The 19099-nt window shown below is 43.9% G+C and overlaps 1 protein-coding gene and 1 long non-coding RNA gene across 3 annotated transcripts in view; one reads left to right on the plus strand and one right to left on the minus strand.

Annotated features, from left to right (window-relative positions):
* Positions 1–19099, plus strand: part of LOC146442890 (potassium voltage-gated channel subfamily KQT member 1-like) — a 385165-nt gene that overhangs the window by 218684 nt on the left and 147382 nt on the right. The gene's annotated exons all lie outside the window — the stretch shown is intronic.
* LOC146442891 (uncharacterized) lies at positions 12473–17929 on the minus strand. Its single transcript, XR_014849421.1, has 3 exons — positions 17768–17929; positions 17462–17631; positions 12473–13285 (listed from the first exon to the last, which is right to left on the minus strand). It is a non-coding gene; the product is annotated as an uncharacterized LOC146442891 (long non-coding RNA).

The following is a 19099-nucleotide window of genomic DNA, read 5'->3' on the forward strand; positions in this document are numbered from 1 at the left end:
ACTGTTTGGATCTCAGGCACACAGCTTTCCCAGTGTGTTATTAACTCCTTAATTCAGAGAGGAACTATTGCAGCCATGACTACTTGTGTCATGGATGTGCTGATGCTTCTCAAATAAATCTTGTTTAATGCAGTTAAAATCCAGGGAAAGGCTGGGTTTGAGCTGCCTGGTTTTGATGGTAATTTCTGGAGGATGAGGCAAAAATAAGAGCTAACTCTGATACCCTTTTAAGTAAGAGATCATATATTCTGAGGCATAATGGAAAGAATCTTCCCTCAATGCTTCCCTGATGTTTTTTTGTTGTGGAGCTTTATCATCTGTGGTACTTGGTAGCACCCTCCTGTTATTAAGGTTCTCCACCACTTTCCATTACACAGCTCTATTTGCAGCTCCTTCCATCTTTGCCAAACTCCAGCCATCTGGGCTGAAATCCTCTGAGGCAGATGTGTGCCTCAGGCTGAGATCCTTTGGAAAATTTGTATGGTAGAGTGGGTCATCCTTTCTCTATCACAGTAACCTGACCCACTGGGAGGATCCTCCCAAAAGTAAACATAAAAACACTGATGGAAAACACTTGAGCTTCTTTGAAATTTGAGCAAGAGAATTGGACAGAAATGCAGTGTTATCTGCCAGTCTTGGGACCCAGAGGCCTGATCCAAAATGCAGTGAACTCATCAGGAAGCTCTCACATGGATCAGGCCCTGGTTTTTAATGGGTGAGGAACAGAGAGTTTCACACAGAGAACGTTTGCCAGGACGCAGTTCTCTGCCATAAATCAAACGTTAAATAATTCCAAAGCCCAGTAAATGAGTGTGCAGATGGCAGTGTGTGCTCCCCAGGGACTGCACTGCCTGGGATGCAGCAGTTTGATCTCATCCTGAGCAGCCCCAGGGATTGCTCTGATGAGGCACTCGGTGCAGCCTTGGCTGAAACTCTGCTGTTGGGAGCAAAATCCCCAATCCAGCACTGCCCAGGACACCTTGGAACACACAGGGCAGGGCTGCCAGCCAGATGTGGCTCAGCAGCTGGAAACAGCTGGGCTCAAACCTTCCTTTTGCTCAGGGAGAAGGAGAGGCTCTTGCAGGAGAAGCACAAGTGCTCCTGCAGAAGAGTCTTGGATTAACTGTGAGCACCAAGAGGAACCCCAGAGGGACTCAGGGCTGCTGGGAACTTTGGAAGGGAACTCTCCTGGCTGTTCAGCTTTGGAAATCCAATCCCTGGGGATGCACAAAGCTGGGAAACCTGCAGGGAAAAGGTACTGCAAATAGGCTGGGGGTAAGGAACCCTGCCTGTGCCTTCCTGCTCTCCCCAAATCCTTCCCAGCATCCCAGCTGCCTTCAGGCAGCCTGAGGAAAGGGCAGCAGCCTGGAGAGGCTGATTTCCTGGAAGGTTCAGGGAAAAGCAGTGCCTGGGTAGAGGACAGGCAGTGTGGAAATCCCCCTGCTCCCAGAACACTGCAGTGTGGCTCTTCTCAGTGCCAGAGCCCAGCCACAAGTGGATACCAATCACAGCTCTGCTGGTTCTTTTTCTTATGATGCAATAAAGTAATTTATTTGCTATTAATGTGTGAAAAAAAATTTAGAGTATTTTGGAGATTTTAATCTTTTTTTTTCTTTTTTTTCTTTTTTTTCTTTTTGGGATAAAAACTCAAATCCTCCCATGAAGAGCTTTGACCTGAATGTCCAAAGAATAACAGAAATCAGATCAGCTTTAACTATTTTGCTTCTGCTTTTTGTCATTTTTAATAGGTTTATTTATTAACATGTTTTTAATATGTTAATTTATGTTTATTTAGAAATTTTTAATTTCCAAATAAACATAATGTTCTACATGATCCTTGCCCCCCCCCAAAATGCCTTTAATTAGCAATGTGAAAATGGTGAATTTTAACAATCCTCTTCAAGTTTAAAAAAAAAAATTATAAATTCATTGTCTGTCTTTTTTTATGAGAAGTGTTTTTAAAATTGTTGTTTTCTGATGGAAAAGTAAGTCATTTTAACACTTTTTGCAACCTCCAATTGTTGCAGATGTTAAACAATTTAATTTAGAAAGTTTTTTCCCAAAATAGACTTTGTACCTGTTTCTTGGTAATGGTTGTGCACTGCAAGTGCTGCTCTCCCTACAGACAGGTTGAGAATATTTCTTTGGAATGTTTCTCCATCTGAAAATGACAATTTGTTTCCAATGGAACAATTTTTGAGAAAGTGTCACATTCATGTGTTTTAAATCATGTCCTCAAGGAAAGTGTTTTCCAGTTTTCCACTTTAGAGCAAGTTTCTGAAAATGAGAATTGGGGTGAAATACTCTTGATTTTCTGAGCATTTCAGTTGAACAGGTTTATTTCCAGTTCATTTGTTTGAATTTGCATTAAAAACATTCCAGCATCATGAAGAATTCCCAGAAAATGCAGATAAATCTTCCTATAGGAAAAAGACTGATTTTCCTCTATTACTCCTTCAGAATGACTGTAGTTATTTCACCACATTTTTCAGATCAGTAATTTACAGGGCAATTTTAACATTATTTGGATGCCATGTAATACTGACCTCTAATTCCTCTTGATCAGGGAAAGTCCACTGGAAAAAAAAAAAAAACACCCAGATTTATATTATTATATTTATATTATTCCAACAGTGACTAGACTAACAGTTGGATTTCTGTTTGCTGGAAGAGCTGTGGTGCTGAGTCAGAGCAAACATGTTCAACCCTGCAGCTCTTCCTGCCCTGATGGCAGCTGAGGGATGCACTAATTCAAGCCTAATTTGCTCTGACTGCTCTCTGGGTGTTTGCAGTGGATTCCATGGTAAGGCAGGATGAAGAATAGTTCTGAGCAAGGCAAGTTGCAGGATGACAGCAATCTGTCAAAGAAAGGAAAATAAAACCCAGAAAAAACTCACCAAGACACACTGCAGCACTGTGACAACACTCCCTGATGTGTTGGCTGCATTGAGGGAAGAAAATTTTCACTCAACAGTAAATTCATATAAAGGCTTATGAGGTGAGAGAGAAAAAAACTGAAAAACTCTTTTTTTCCTCTGTATTAACCAGCAGCTTGTCATCTTCAATGCATAGCTTTAAATTTTACAGAGCAGGACAAAAGCAAGCAGGTCAGTAATACATACCTCTACAGCATAATTACTTTTCCTACTGGTAAATAATGTAGATAAATTATATTCATCATTTTCCTGTTGAGAAGTTTGGGTGTTCTGGGGTGTTTGAGTAACACTGAATAACTCTGTTTCTGAGACCTGCAGCCCACAGATAAATGGCACTTGTGGAGCATGGCAGTGTCTCAGGCCTCGGTGTTTTCAAAACCTGACAACTAGAAATACTGAAAATTCAGTTGATTGTTTTTGTTAGCCTTTCTGAAAAAGGCTAATAAAAATAGAAGGTTATTACTGGCCTAAAAAGGACTGTTTTCCAAGCGGTGGAGGACACAGCAGGGCATATAAAGCAGCTTTAACAGGTGTGGGATACATCCAAACGAGGTAATCTGAAATGCACAGGGCTAGTGCAGGGCCAGGTGCTGCTGCAGGTCAGCTGAAGGGTCTGCCCTGATGTCCATCTGGATTCAGGACCTGCCTCACCCAGTGCCTTTCCTCTTCAGGAGCACAGACTGCAGAGATTATCAGCAATATTATCACAAGGCTCCTGCTACCCTACGTGGTTCTGAAGGCTTCTGTATTTGGGGTCATGTAAATGTCCCCATTTGGGGACATCAGGGAAACTCCCAGTCAGGCCATTCCCGGGACTCTCTGGCAGTGGCTCTCCCAAGGACAGGGACTTTCTGGGACCAAAGGCTCTTCCCAGCTCCAGGGACATCTGCAGCTCCCTGCCTGGCTCCCCCAGTCACTCCCATCACAGCAGCTTTGCCATGCAGAATCCCAGATGTCTCATCCCATAAAGCCATTTATTCCCAGGGCAGTGACACAGAACAGCCTGAGCTGAGCAGAGAGCCAGCAGAGGAACCCCTGGGCTTGGATCCATCCCAGTGTCCCCATGGTCAGTCCTGCTCTTCTCCAGGCTCTCCAGCTCTGCCCCATCTCCTGTCCATCCTCCTTGCTTTCATCCCCCTTGGTGTCCAAAGGTCAGCAATTCCCTGCTGCTGCTGTCCCAGTGTCCTTTCCCCTGGCTGATGTCACCTGCCTTTGTGCCCTTTGTCACCCCAAAGGTCAGCACTTCATCCTCTTGTCCTGAGCTCCCAACAGAGCTCAGCCTGTCCTTCAGTCTGCATCTCAACCTGAATCTCAATCTGCATCTCAACCTCAACCTGCATTTCAATCTGCATTTCAGTCTGCATCTCAACTGCATCTCAGCCTGTCCTTCAACCTGCATCTCAACCTGCATTTTAACCTGCATCTCGACCTGCAGCTTGCCAGCCCAGCTCCCTGCACCAGAGGTGTTCCTCAACAGTGAGAATTCTTTAAATTGTTTCTTTCTAGCCCTTGCTGTGGCTAACCCATGAAAAGCAGAAACGCTGAAGCCTCAAAGCTCCAAAGAAAGAGGATGAGCAGGAGATGCAGTGTGTATTTAAATGTTAGGTTTTTAAGGCACTTTAAGCAGCTGTTGCAGACAGTGGTTTCTATCTCTGCACGCTGTCCAGGGCAGGCAGAAAAAGCAGCTGAAAGGCCAAGCCAATGCTCAGAACAGAGCAGCCTGGACACTCTCTGCCCCTGTAAATGCACTGCCAGCTGCCCAGGGAAGTTCCAGAGTTCAGGTCTCTCCCCAGCTCTGGCATCACGACATGCCCTAGGAGGCAGCAAAGCCCACGTTCTTGCACAGCAGCTCAAAACTCTCCTCCTCAGCCTCACCACGAGCTGCCTGCTGATGCCAGTTTTGTTCCTGTTAATGCCAGCAGCCTGGCACAACTTGTCACCCCAGGGATGGGCAGAGCTCCTGAAGCCACCAGCAGCCAGTCCTGCCCGTGAGAGGCTGAGCCTGGAACTCATCCCAAGATCCAGTGGGTGCCATGCAGAGAGCATTCACATCTTCCTGCAGAGCTCAGGATTTGCCATCAAAGAGGAGAAATTGCTGCTTTCCCCACTCTGCTTCCAAAAGTCTGCATTATCATGGAAAGAGGATGGTCCTTGATGAGTGCCCAGGAGCTGCAGCCCAGCAGTCTTTTCCCAGCAGCACTGCACAGACCTGGAATTAATCTGGGCAAACCAGTTAGAAATCATTTCTTGAAGGGCAGAAATATATCCAGAGAATATGCTCGCCATAAGGCCATATGTACTAGTATGATTGCCATGTAAATGGGATATCCATCTCCAGGAATGAAGGGCTAGCTGGGCAAGGCCACCGAGGTGCCCTCAGGACATGCACTTCTGTGCCCCCTGGACATACATTTCTGTGCCCCCAGAACACACATTTCTGTGCCCCCAGGACATGTGACATCCCTGTGTCCCCTCAGCTCTGAGCTCTCCATTGCCCCTCCTCACTGAAGCAGTGATGCCCCAGGGGGACAGCGAGGGGAAGATGCTGGGAGGGGAGGCAGGGCAGGAGCAGAATCTGGGAAATGGAGGTGGAACAAGTTGTTCTTGCTGGTTGTGGAAGTTGCAAACAAAATCAGGTTTTCTTAGAGGATTTTGGAGCCTGAGCTCAGAATCTGCTGCAGAGCAGGTGTCAGTAGTTCAGTGAGTCTTGCCCTGCAGCCTTGCATGGCAGTGCCTCAGGCAGCATTTTTGGGGTATTGTATGTGTTAACTGGGTGTGCAGTAGACATATAGAGCTCTGTTGGGGTTTTTTTTAAATTTTTTTTTCTGGCTATTTTGTACATTTTGTGCATTCCAGCCTCAGTTTTTTAGAGTCTAAAAAGAACTTAGATTGGTCCAGCAGTACTGAATATTGCTATTATTTCTGACTGGAGCTTTTGCTAGGTACTCTCAGCTCTCCTGCTGTAGCACATCCTGAACTTCACTATCCAGAGGAAAAAACATCCAAAAGAAAACAGCATTTCTGATGTTGAGAACACATTTATTTCTAGCCCCAGCCAGAGGGGCTGTTACTGCAGGGATCACTGCAAGGGGGTCAGACCTGGAGTCCCAAAGAGTTTTACCCCGAGGTGGGATTGCAAAAATAGACTTCTGATCCTGTGGTAAAACATTTCTGCTTGGGGGGTAAAATACTGAATGGTGACAGCAACTGCTGCAAAGCTAACAGAACTGTAATATGTGGGGAATAGAGTACTCCATCTGCTGCTGTGTGATTTCCTTCTTTGGCTTGGAAGGCAAAAACCCACTGCTTGTATTTGGAAGGCAAATTTCAATCCCCAAAATATCTTCCCTGCATTTACTTAATTTTCCTGGCTGGTTGGGCAGGCTGACCATAGCATGGCCTGGAGTGCAGGTTATGTCATTCAGCAGAAAACTCCCTTGTGTGAGCAGAATTTGGTTTCATTTTATTATTTTTTTTTCCTCCTCTTTCTCCTCCTCCAAGACTGTACGTACAAAGGGAGGTCACAAAATAAAAATAAGCTGTAGCCAGCAAAGTTCAGGGTTTGAAATTAAAAAAAAAAACCTCTGTATACTTATTAGAATTTCTTGTTAATGAGGTCATTTATGTCAGGGCAGGAAATGTACAAAATAGCACAGGATAGAAAAATCTAGACACTATAAAACACGCCAACAAATTTGGCACACGCATTACTCCCTTAATATGCCCCCAATGTAATCTACAGATCCCACAAGTGACCACACTATGTTTATGTATGTAAAAACTCCTATATATGTAACACTCATAAGAGTAGCAATTTTACTAGTGGGAAAAGATTATTGTGGTCTTTTTATATAGCATATAGGTTTACTCAGAGTGAGTCCTTGTAGAAGAATGCAGGACCATGAAAAACTGTTAAAATGTCACGATTATATTAATTTCATACTTAAAGGAATACTTCACTTTAAGTTATGGCTCCAGAATTACACTGCTCATTCATGATGTTTTTAATGTATAATTGGCTGCCTTCAAAAATGTCACAGTAGGAGGAAAAAAAAGTTCATTTTCCTTGGCGTGTGTACTGTTGCTATTCCTGTGTTCATTTGGCTTGGCTCGGGGAGCCAAACACTGCAGTCTGAAATAACTTTTTATACGTTGACATGTGCATTTAACTAGAATAAGCAGGCAGAGTGGACCGAGTTGGATTCAGCAAGGAACAAAACAGATCTTGTACTGCACCTTTTCATGTGGCAGCCTCCATATCTGAGGGTTTTTTCTCTCATTTCTGCATTGTCCTGGCACATGTGGGCTGCACTCAGCCCCTCCACAAAGATCAGGCATGGAGATAACACCCATGGCAGGAGGGAAGGGAAGAAGAGAAGGAAGAGAAGGAAGAGAATGAAGGAAGGAAGGAAGGAAGGAAGGAAGGAAGGAAGGAAGGAAGGAAGGAAGGAAGGAAGGAAGGAAGGGAGGAAGGGAGGAAGGGAGGAAGGGAGGAAGGGAGGAAGGGAGGAAGGAAGGAAGGAAGGAAGGAAGGAAGGAAGGAAGGAAGGAAGGAAGGAAGGAAGGAAGGTTGGTTTAATGTCTTGAAGAAAAAGCTGGGGTGGGAATACTCTTGATATGTTGAAATTTATTTAGCAAAATTTATTGAGCCTGTTTTTTCCAGAGCAAACAGATCTTGGCTCCTTTGTTGGCTGTCCCTCAGTGTGGCCTAAGGAGAGATCCCTCAAATCTCACCCATATTAAGCTGGATTCTTGAACCCTCACCTCATGCTCACCCCCTGGCCTGAGTTTTGATCATTCCTAGGGTTGATTTGAGCTCCAGGAACTGGATTTGGTCTGATGTCCGAATCACAGCCCCCTGACATCTGTGTGTGTCAGCAGCACAGCTGGGCTGCAGGAACCTGCCATGCTCTGGGCACTGCTTCATCACACCCTCCTCTGCAGCTGGGGCTTCCGTCCAGCCCAGCTCACTGGGATGTCCCAGAAAAACCATGGATGTTCCAGAAAAGCCATGGTTCCTTCCTTCCACAGAGCAAATCCTGCTTGCTCACAGGGCTGCAGCACAAGTGCTGAAAGGCAAGGACTAAAGAGAATCCCAAGGGACTTGGGTATGCAGTCCCACAATTCTGAATGTCTGTCTCCTGGGTCATTGGTTCTGGGCAGTAAAAACCCCAACCCTTCTGTAGGCAGCTCCTCCCACTGCCATGAGGCTGGCAAATCCCCTCAGAAGAGCACTGGCTGTGTGGTGAGAAGAAGTCTTTGTGGGAAGCAGAATTTGAGGATCAGCAGTGGGTAGTGCCCTGCTTGTTTTGCAAACCAGGCAAAACCACACCTTCTTCAGTGATAAACAGGAAACCTGGGCCAAGTTTGTCGAGGTTCCTGTCCAGGACACTCCCTCCATGTTCTTGTCAAGATGAGCATCGTGACACACCCTGTGCCTTGCTCGTTGTGGGGACCTGCTGTGACCACAGCTCAGCAGGGCTCTGCTCCAGCACCTTCACATTGGGTGTGCACAGAGTCAGGGGCTCAGTTTGGAGAGAAAAAAGAAAGAAATCCAGTTGGAAGATGAAGGACATTTAGGAAACTTCACACCACGCACCCAAGTGTACTGCATCGGTGACAGACATGATGGAACACTAGAATTCTGGGATTTGGGGGTTTTTGTGTCACTGTGGCAAATCTCACAATGGTTTAGGGAGATGTTGTGTTCTACATGGAATCTGCTGGTGTCACCAAAGAGGGCTCCTGGGTTGAAATGCCAAGGAGATGTTTCTGGTTGGGTCACTGCCAGTTCTCCCAGCTGTCTCCTCAGTGGAAATAACGATGGGCATGTGAGGTGTTTTCTGATACCTGCAGGTTGTGTTGTCTTCTCCCTGTGATATATCTGGTACTGGGGGGGAAATGATCTTTGTTGTGTGTGTTGACTGATTTACTAAAAAAACCCCAACAAATCAAGTAAGACTTGAACTGAAAATGCTCAAGAAACCTAACCGTGAAGTCCTTGATTCAAGTTTCCCTCCATTCTTAAAACTGCCATCTTGACCTGAGAAAGTAATAGCAAATTTTAGAATTAATCCCTTTTTTTGGGTTGTTTTGTTGGGTTTTTTCCCCCTCTTTTTTCTTTTTCTTTTTATCTGTCCTGTATTGGAGGACAAATATCACCAACTTGAGCTGTTTTATAAAACAGCTTTTGCAGTGCACAGCCAAATAGATTTTGGCTTCTCTGTCACTTGGGGGAATGAGTGCTCAAATACAGCATTTATTAGCATTTAAATAGTCTGAATTTTACACCTTTGTGTGCACACATGCATTTTACTTCTAAACCCTCTCCACCCTCCCTCTCCCCCAAGGCATTAATGAAGTTTGTTGTTCCCGAAATAGCAGTTCTGTTTGGAATAGCTAATTGCTGGGTTTCTGTTGTGGTGCTTTGGTCAGAAAAAGCCCCAGAAAGAGCAGCCCGTGTGTCCCTGAGCTCAATGGGGAGCTGTGTGAGCATCTCAGCTCCCTGCACTGAGACCTCTCCGGGTCTCCCACCCCACCGATGGGCCTGTAAAAGGGCTGCTGGAACCCAGGGATTTATTTATTTATTGCTGCTATATTTATTTCTTGCCGCTGTCAAAGAACAGATTGTGCTCACGGCCGTTTCATCTCCTCCCAAGTGCTGCCTGCACACTCCACTGCAGAAATATTGAAATATTTCCCCCTCTGAATGCACTTGTGCTGATGGGAACTGAATCCTCACAGGCAAACTGCAAGGCTGCTGCTACAATGTCATAATATTTCATAGGTCATTTATAAATATTATTGCCAGGGCAAATAAATTTCTTCAGAGTACTTAGTCTACTGCTAATAAATTGTTTATTTAAGCTTGTAAGAATGGTGACATTTCACTTTGAATATCTTTGGCCTCTTAAAAATTGTTAGTGCAGAGAAGAAAAGAGGGGAAAAATAAACTGGAAAAAATAGGCAGCAGATCTTTTGATATTTTTTCCCTACGTTTTTGCTTGCTTGAAAGGGCTTCTTGTCAGACTGTGTGTCTCTGTGTGAAGCTATTACAGGGTTTGATTCATGTGGATTATTTAACATCTTATTTAGGAGATTATTCCCTCTGTTTTTCTCTCTCATTCCCTGTTTTTTCTCTGCCAGAGCTGCCTGCAGCTGGAAGAGTGTTTGAGCAGGTTGCTTCATCCCAATAGTAGCAACTAAATCCCTTTTGCCACTTTCCCCTTTTGGGGTAAACATTATGGGCAAGTTGGTGGCACTTTGTTCCTTTTTTTTTTGATGGTTTGGGGTAAGTTTAGATTTATCATTATTATTCATCTTGCTCTTTGGTTAAAAAGGTTGAGTTCAGATGGATTTTAAACTGTGATATGAAGACAGAGACCAGAATGGGGGAAGGTTTAGTTTTTGTGGTGGGGTTGTGTTTTATTGGGGATTTTTTTGACAGCTCAGCAAAGGTGTCAACTCTCAGCTCTTTTCATTCAGCTACTGAATTCACATCAAGAATAAATGCTAAAATATTCTTTCATGTGCTTCCCATAAAATGTGTCATTCCATGCAGGCTCGGGAGGAGGTACAAAGCTGATGATTTTATTTGTGTGTGTGTGTGGGAACATTATATTTCTATTGCAATCATCCAGCATGGAAAGAAAAATGATGTTCCATTGAAAATCCCAAAGGGTTTGTGAACACAATCCTGTGTAAAAATTACAGTCCCTGCAATTCTAGAGATGGTTAATACCTCTCCTGGCAGATGACTCCATGCCAGAACTCTGGGAACAGGCAGGGAAAAACCTCAGCAAATTCAAAACATCTATAGGAAGGGGAATAATTTTTATCTAAGGGAGTTAGCAGGAACTTGGTCAAAGACTTCTGGTGCAAAGAGCCTGGAAAATTTTGTCCATACCTCAAGCAAATCCCACTTAAAACGAGGAGGAGGGGAAAGAAACCTCCCGTGTGCTCTTTAGCTGACAAATGACAGTGTTTCCAAGAGCAAAGCAGGAAATTCTCCACTTACTTATACATTTATGGCAACACAGGTGTGCTCTCCTGCAGACTGTGGCCTGTGCATGGAGAGGAGAGGAGAGGAGAGGAGAGGAGAGGAGAGGAGAGGAGAGGAGAGGAGAGGAGAGGAGAGGAGAGGAGAGGAGAGGAGAGAGCTCTGCTCAGCTCTGAGCTTGGATTTCTTGGTTCTGAATGGACTTCCCCTCCATATACTGCCTCAGAATACCATAAACTTGTCTTTCTAGTTGCCTGTGTTGGAGATTTTTTGTCTTTTTTTTTCTTTCTTTCTTTTTTTATTTTGGAAAACAGCAATTTCTGAGCAGTGCTTTCATTCACTTCCTCATCTGTTCTTGATCCCCAATGCACAACAAGGATGACAAATTGAAAGGCAAAACAGGAACTTTTCCTGCTCTGTCACAGCAAGTGTCTAAATTAAAAGACAATAAAAAAGCAATTCACTTTTAACCAGATTTATACAGATAGTAAAAAAAAAAAAAAAGTCTTCAGGTCCAGTATTCAGGAATGTCATGGCAATACAATGTGTGTGGATCACTTCGAGAGAAATGCCCAAACATCCTCTGCAAATTTGCTGTAGTTTTTTATTTTCCAGCTCTGGGAAAGAACACAGGAAGGGGGAAAATGTCTCCAAAGCATCAGCATTCAAACAGCTTCAGTGGTAAAGCTTCAGGGTGACGTTTTTGTGCAAAGATCAGATCTCAATGCAACACGAGAAGCCTCTGTGCTGATTCCTATTTTCCACTGAAAACTTTGTTCCTCACTCTGAAATGGGTTTAATATCAATGGAGTATTTCAGTTTGGACTTTTTCCTTCCTGGGCTGCAGAAAGCCACATTTTGGGAGATTCTAACTTCACTCAGAAAACCCCTGGCTAGCAGTGAGCTGCACTCTGCTCAGTAAAGCTGTCAGAATTGACAGATTCAGCTTTGATCGTGGCAGCAAATCTGTTTGACCCCAAGTTTTCCAAAGTGTCCCTTATACAGAGGGGGAAAAAAATCATTGCACTTCCCAAAGGCAAACTCCAAAGCTAAGGGAAAATTATGCTCTTGCATACGAATTTCAAAATGTGAACATTTTGACTGTTACTGACCCTTGGTGAGAGAAGCAGCTTGAAATTCAAGCTTTAATTTAATTTAAATGGATTGAAAAAATTAATTTAAATTTATTGAAATTTAATTTAATTGATTACTGAATGTGACAGCTCCTGGAAAATAATTTTTGTGTTGTCAAAGGGTGTGGGGAGATCAGGTGTATCTGCAAAATGACTGTTCAGCCTTTTGACATGCATAGAGCTAATTCTCTAGATTTCAGTGATTTAAAAGAGGGAGATTTTGGGACAAGTAGATGTTATAACTCGTGTGTATGTGATAGATGTTATCAGCCTGAAATACTACAGAGATTTAAAACTGCTGAATACCATTTGCAGCTATTTCAATGTGCTTCAGAGAAATAACTAATAACTAAACAATGAATCCAGAGCACTTTCCATTTGTATGAAGCCAGGTGGGGCTGAGCCAGGCTGAGATCAGAGCTGATCTGAGCTGCTCAGGGCTGAGCTGCAAACTCTCCGAGGTCCCAGAGCTGGAGAATTTCCTTGGAAATGCTGCTCAGTTTATCCAGAAGGGGAGAAGGTGGCTCTGCCTTTGAGGGTATCTCTCAAATGTCTTCTAAATTAGACACTCACCTTTCACAGAGCTGACACCAAATGGGATGCATCCCTTATTTTTACTTATTTTTTTGCTAATTGTCCATCCTTGTGAGTGGTTTAAGTGAAAAATACTCTGAACCACCCAGAGAAGAGTAACATTTTTCAAAAGAGTAAACCAACACCACAAATACCTGTAATTCCAGGATCTTAACCTCAGGGACAGCATGGCAAAAACAGTTGAGAACTGTCATGCTCAGTCTCTCCTCAGGACAGTGCTTGCTTTCTCTCTCCCTGAGTTTTTAATAGACATCTCGAGCTGAGATGACTGTCAGCACTTTCTTCTGGTAAGACTCAATTTTGCTAAATATATATTCTCCATTTGTAGCTATAAATACACACAGATCTAGAAGATATCCTTTCTGCAGGAAGTCAGGCTCCATTTCTAGTTAATCTTCTGATTCATTCAGTGTGTGTACATTGCTGTAATTGCTCGGTTTTGGTTTTTTGTTTTAAATTTGCATATACCCAGTGGTGAGAAATCTCGTGATTTGACATGAGTCCTCTTTCAGTTCCTCTGCCTCTGGAGCTGCTGAGTTCATTTCTGTCACCTGGGTCTCTGTCTTGGGCAGGGAACAGCAGTGAGACTGAATTCTGTGGCTCTGAGGAGCAGATTCTTGCGCCTGGAAGCACAAATGTCTTTAAATGAGCTTTAAATGATCTTTAAATTATCCTTAAAAAAAAATCAAGCTAATAATATCCCATTTAGATAATGAGATGTATGTTTTTTATAGACAGAAGGGGTTATGCAATGAATGAAACAAGAAATAAAATCATAGACAGGTCAAGGCTATTTTCATTTCCCCAAGCAGACATACTCACACTGTGACACTCAGTGCTACACTATCTAAGAGGTTTGCAGGATTAGATGCTTTCTGAGTAGCTAGAAAACATTATTTAGCATTTCCTCAGCACCAGACACATGCCCCATGGCTCTTCATGCCTCAGAGCCTCAGTGTAACCTTTACATGATGGATTAGGAAAGAAATTTCTGCTGTGGCCAGGTCCTCCCTTAGAGCTGGCAGCTAGCAGTGCCATCACCTCTCTGGGAGACATCTTTTCATCTGTCCCAGGTGCTAAACGCTGTTTTCCTTTGCTAAAAAATGCCCCACAAGACAATGCAGAACCCTTTAAATGCCACGAGACTGAAACTCCAGTCCAGGAGAAGGCTGCTAAAGACAAAATACCCTGAATTTCCACTCTGTGCCTCAGAGCTGACTGACCAGCAGGACAAGGGGTGCAGGAAGGTGTTGAAGGGTGCAGGAGCTCCAGCTGAGTTCGAGTGTAGCTAAAGGAGCTCCCTGAAGTAGAACCATCATCAAAACAACCCTTGGTGCTTAAAAATCCACTGGTGGCTTGGGCTGTCTGTGTGACAGGACAGGGAGGACAATACCTGAGCAAAAAGATCACTCCCTTTCAGCCATTTAACAAAATCACTGACCAGGCTGCACTGCTGTGTGGTCAGGGATTCTTTATGATAGTTCTCTAAAGGATCAGAGCCTTGTGTGGCTCCTGAGGATCTGAGGGATGTGGGAAATGGAAGTGTCCTGTTCAGAAAACATGCTGAGATCCCAGGGAATATCCTGAATTTCTGTGTCTGCAGCTGAGGTCCAGGCAGTGCTGAGCTCCTCTCTACCCCTGGATTTCTCCTCCCCCAGACAGAGGAATGGCAGGAAGGGTGCTCAGGTAGAGAAAGCTGCACTCACTGCCCCTCAGCTCCTGTTTATTATCTGTATCACACAGCTCAGTCTCCAGTGTCCTGCAGAGTGCCTCAGCTGGAGAGAATTCCTCTCCGAAATGCAGTTTCCTCTCTGCAGCTCTCCTCCAGCACACACTCTGACACAGTTAGAGCAAATCCTCCACAAGCTCGTTCAGTGACCAAAGAAATCTCTGTCAACACAGAGTTAAAGTTGCCCAGTGGTTTCTCCTGTGTTTCCAAAACGCCTCTCTCAGCAGAAGGCAGGCCCTGAAAACAGAAAATGAGTCCTGGCATCAAGCAGCAGGACTTTAGTTGTGACCCCTGGCAGTCCCAGAGCCTGGAATCACTGGTATGATCTCCAGTAAGTTCAGGGCAGGATTTGCTGAGCCTGGTGCTCCACAGCAGTGGGTGCTATCAGCAGGCAAGCTGCAAGCTGCATTTGCTTTTATTTTGCTTGCGGTTTTTGGCAGGAGAATCCCTGCATTTTAAACAGTGTCAGAGGGATATTTTGATAGGATTAAGAAAAAGATGTTTTAGCCATTCCTCCCCTTTCACTGCAGTCACTTCTCTGCCTGGTGTAAAGCAGTGTGTGCCTTACCTGGGCATTTCTGGACGTTCAGACATTTCCCCCTTGCCCTGTCATCTCTGCTGGATTTTAGCACACTTCGAAGGGAGAAATACACCACTGCAGGCTCCTCACACTTGCTGACTTTGCCAGTCCCTTCCTCGTGCTCCAGTTCCTCCTCCACCACCTCTTTTTGCACTCCTGTTTTCCAGCCCCAGCATTTCCCCACCAGACCTTGTCCATGATGGCAGAAAACTGCAGTGGAAGCTAAACAGGCCTCAATGATTTTTAGGTACTATAAACCAGCCCAATTTCAGCCTCAATTTCAAGGCTTTACACTTTAGTTGTGGCAAAACCAGAGTTGTGCTGCAATCAGCATTTCTCCTGTGTTAAAATATGGAGCAAAAAGCAATGCTGTTACTGCTCTGCTGCCTTCAAAATATTTAATTGTTCACAGGCTGTGGTGAAGTGGGGCTTTAAAGCAACCTTAGTGGGAACAGAGTTGTGAAATGCTGTGCAATGTCAGGCCTGGTGTTTGGGAACACTCAGTTTCTCCCAAACCCGGGACATTTTCATGGATAAAAAAGTCAAAAAGCTGTAAGAAAATCCTGTTTCATCTCCAGTTCTTGTATGAGCAGTTGACAGGAGCAGCAATGTCAGGCCTAGCTGGGATGTTTCTTGGATTAAGGGCACAGTTGGAGCTCTTGAGTTCCAGGATGGAGCATTGCCAGAGCCTTGAGTTTTAGTGCTGATGTTGGTAAATAATGCACAGTTTTTGGCTAACCATACAGGTACAAATTTGTGGGTTAGACCAAAAAAAGCAGTGCCAGCACAGTGACAGGAATTCATTCAAAGGTGGATTCTCTAATAGTTGTGCTCTTGTTCCAGTCTTTCGGGCTGAAATGAAAGCTCAGAGCCCTTTTGATTGGAAGCAGAGCTTTATGGTTAATTATAGCATTTCCCATGATTATATGTTTGCGCTTCAGTAATTGCTAGATGAGGAGGAAAGCTGAAACAATTTTAGGGCTCGTGTGTTGCTGCACCAACAGATACACCTTCAGATATCTCAGCATGGGCCTCTCCTTATTTCTTTATCAGGAAAAATCCAAGGCAAGTGTCACACTGCACTGGTCCTTCAGAAAGCTGGCAGCAGGAGATGGTGCTGCTTCTGCTCCCACTGCTTCTCACCTTTTATCCTACAGACACAGCCCTCAATGTCCCCATCTGAAAAATGGCACTGAAAAATGGTCTGAGGTGAGCAGTGAATTCAGACCATCCAGAATATTTCACCATAGATTGGTTATGATGATGCAGCCAAATGCCCAAAATTCTGCTGCTGTGCATCACAAAGTCACAGCATGGTTTTATTGGGAGGGACATTTAAAGACCTCCCTGCAATGAGCAGAGACATCTTCAACTCCATCAGGTTGCTCAGAGCCCCAGGCTTGGCTTTTAGGGTACTTCTGCTGTGTATTCCAAATGTATGATTGCACAGTGCAAGGTAAGTAACAGTAAATTCCCATCCTTGCTTCATAATCTGCATCAGAATTGCCTGAATTTAAAAAGAAGCTCCTATGGACTGCGTAGTTCTCTTTTGAATTTACTCACAAGGAGAATATTAGAAAACAAGCTACTGTGCCAGATGTTCAAAGACTTTTTGTTCCCCCATCTACTACTTTCAAGACCATGGAAACATTGCTTTTTTTCCCTTTTTTTTTTTTCTTGTTAAAATTATTTCTTTTTTCTGTCTTTTTTGTTTTTTTGAGTAGAAAAGCTAAAGTGAACCTTAATGAACTAAAACTAAAGAACACATCAGATATTAGATATGAGTTCACCACCATAGCTATGCTGTGCAAGAGATACAGGAATGAAATATAAGTATACTTTGGAGATATTCACTTACTGAATTAGAAGATCATTATCACAGAATCACCTGTTGTGGAAGTCAAAATGAAACTTATCAAAATGACAGAATTTCTATTTATTTCCACGTCCAGCCCCAGAAGAGCCAGGGGAGTGACTGGCAGAGGCTCCCAGAATGACTACAGGACAGGTGTTGATGTCAAACATACCCTGAGCACCTAAGAACCAGAGGTGATAAAAGAAATGATGGTGATCGTGCAGATGGCATTGTCTGCTGGAGCAAGCCAGCCAAGGACCTAATTTAACAAACAGACATTTAAGTCTGAGCTAACTCCCTGGATTGGAAATGCAGAAAATAAATAACTTTTCATGTATAATTCATCCTAGAGCACATGTCTGACCCAGCTGCTCTTTTCCCTGGAAGTGCTCAGTGCTTTCCACTGGTTCTAAGGGAGATGGGATGAGCCAAGCCCTGTAGGAAGAGATGCACCCAGGATGATGAGAGCTGCAGGAGGTCAGTCTTTAACCAGGTGGGAATGGCTCAGAACATGCTCTGGACAAGCTGCAAGAACATCAGTCTGGTAATTCCTTGTCCTCCCTGCCTTGCTTGCTCAGGACATTGCAGTCAGTATTCTTCTGTTCCCAAATACCTTTGGGACATTCAGATCTCACCCTGAGATGAAGCCACTCCTCACAGGCTGGAATTGTGCTCTTGAGATGTGATCCTTGCTTGATAGTCCTGTGATATCCTGGACTTGCATTCTGCTCCAGGACAGGCTGGGGAATTTGACTTTACTCATTTTTATTGCTGGCAAACGGCTGCTGGGCACCTTCACACGAAACTGCAAAACAGGATACAAAAAGCAAAGAGATTTATTTTAGGCTGACTTTAAAAAGAACCCAAGCACTATTTTTAGTGTGTTTACTACTCGTCAAAGGGATTTTCTGTTGTCTCAAACCCAGGCCGCTGAGGTTTACCACTGCTTGTATAACATTTTTTCGATAGTGCTGTTCCTTTTTCAGTAATTGGTGTGGCTTCCCATGGCTCCAGCAGCCCAGGCAGCCTGCAAGGGGGGATTGACCCACGCTAGGGTGAGAGAGCTGCACTTTCTGGTCTGGGTGGAGTTCTTGTTGACTTCATCTGCCTCAGAGTCAAGCCCTGGACTGTTTTGGTTTCACTGAAGCCTCACTTAGTTTCCTGGTAAGGATCCATTTCTAAATATAGCTCCTTACATTGGATGCAGGAATGTTTACCCATGCAAAGTCAGGCAAGGTAAACACTCCCAACATTTTTTTTGGTCAGTACCTCTTTAATGGAAATGCGTCTTGAATTATATTTGGCATCGTCTTGGCTTGCTGGAGCTAAATACAGGGACTGTCTTCCTTTTCTGATATCTGTGATTTCTAATTTTATTTTCGTGTGGAAAGGGGTGATTTAGTGATCTTCGTTGTGGGTGTGTCAGTCAGAGGGGATGTTGTGAGCTCTGTGAATTTTGCATTCACCTTTTAAATAACCCAGCCCTGAATGAATCTGTTGACAGAAGCAGAGCAATTTAAAAATACATTTGAAAGTATGCAATGGGATTATGACAGAGGGCTGTGCCAGAAAAAATACAAGCTCTTACTATGCAGTTACAGTTGCTTAAGCACACATTAAATGTATAGTTTGCACTCTCTCTTGTTCTCTCTCTCTCTCTCTCTTTCAAAGAATGCATTGTGAAGTACATTTATTTAGGACTGTGCCATTATGTCAATTCAGCTTTGATTCTACTGATGGATTTCTTTTTTTAATCCCTCCTGTGTATTTGTGATAAGCTCTGACTCAAGATTTGACGTAAGCTTGTCATTCTGTTCGCATGAATCTGATTTAAAGCTATTTGTGCAAGTGGTTTGCTTGAACTTTTTGAACAGGAAAGATGCATTTCTGAGCAGCTGTTATTTTCTTTTAGGGTGCAATCATCTCCTCAGCTGGTGCTGCTGAACCTCTGAGGAGCACTGAAGACTCCTCTTTGCCAGTCATAATGAAAAAGTCGTTGTGCCCTAGCACACCCACTGGTGTTTTCTGCTTACTTTTGTGCAGGGAAATAACTTAATTTGGGTACAAAATGGAGAAAAAAAGAAAACCTTTGAAATAAATTGATAGCTTTTTGCAAAGCAGTATCCCTTCAAAGCTCCCTACACAGGACACTTTTCTACAAACAGAGGTGACTGGTGACAAACGGGGTCAGGCTGAGCAGGGACTTGGTGGTGCACTCTGCTTGTCCTTCCCACTCTGCTTGTCCTTCCCACCTTCTCTGCCCCACAGCCCAT

This window comes from Lichenostomus cassidix, chromosome 1Ab (assembly GCF_008360975.1).
Source record: "Lichenostomus cassidix isolate B80296 chromosome 1Ab, HeHo_3.0, whole genome shotgun sequence".
In the NCBI taxonomy this organism is placed as follows: domain Eukaryota; kingdom Metazoa; phylum Chordata; class Aves; order Passeriformes; family Meliphagidae; genus Lichenostomus; species Lichenostomus cassidix.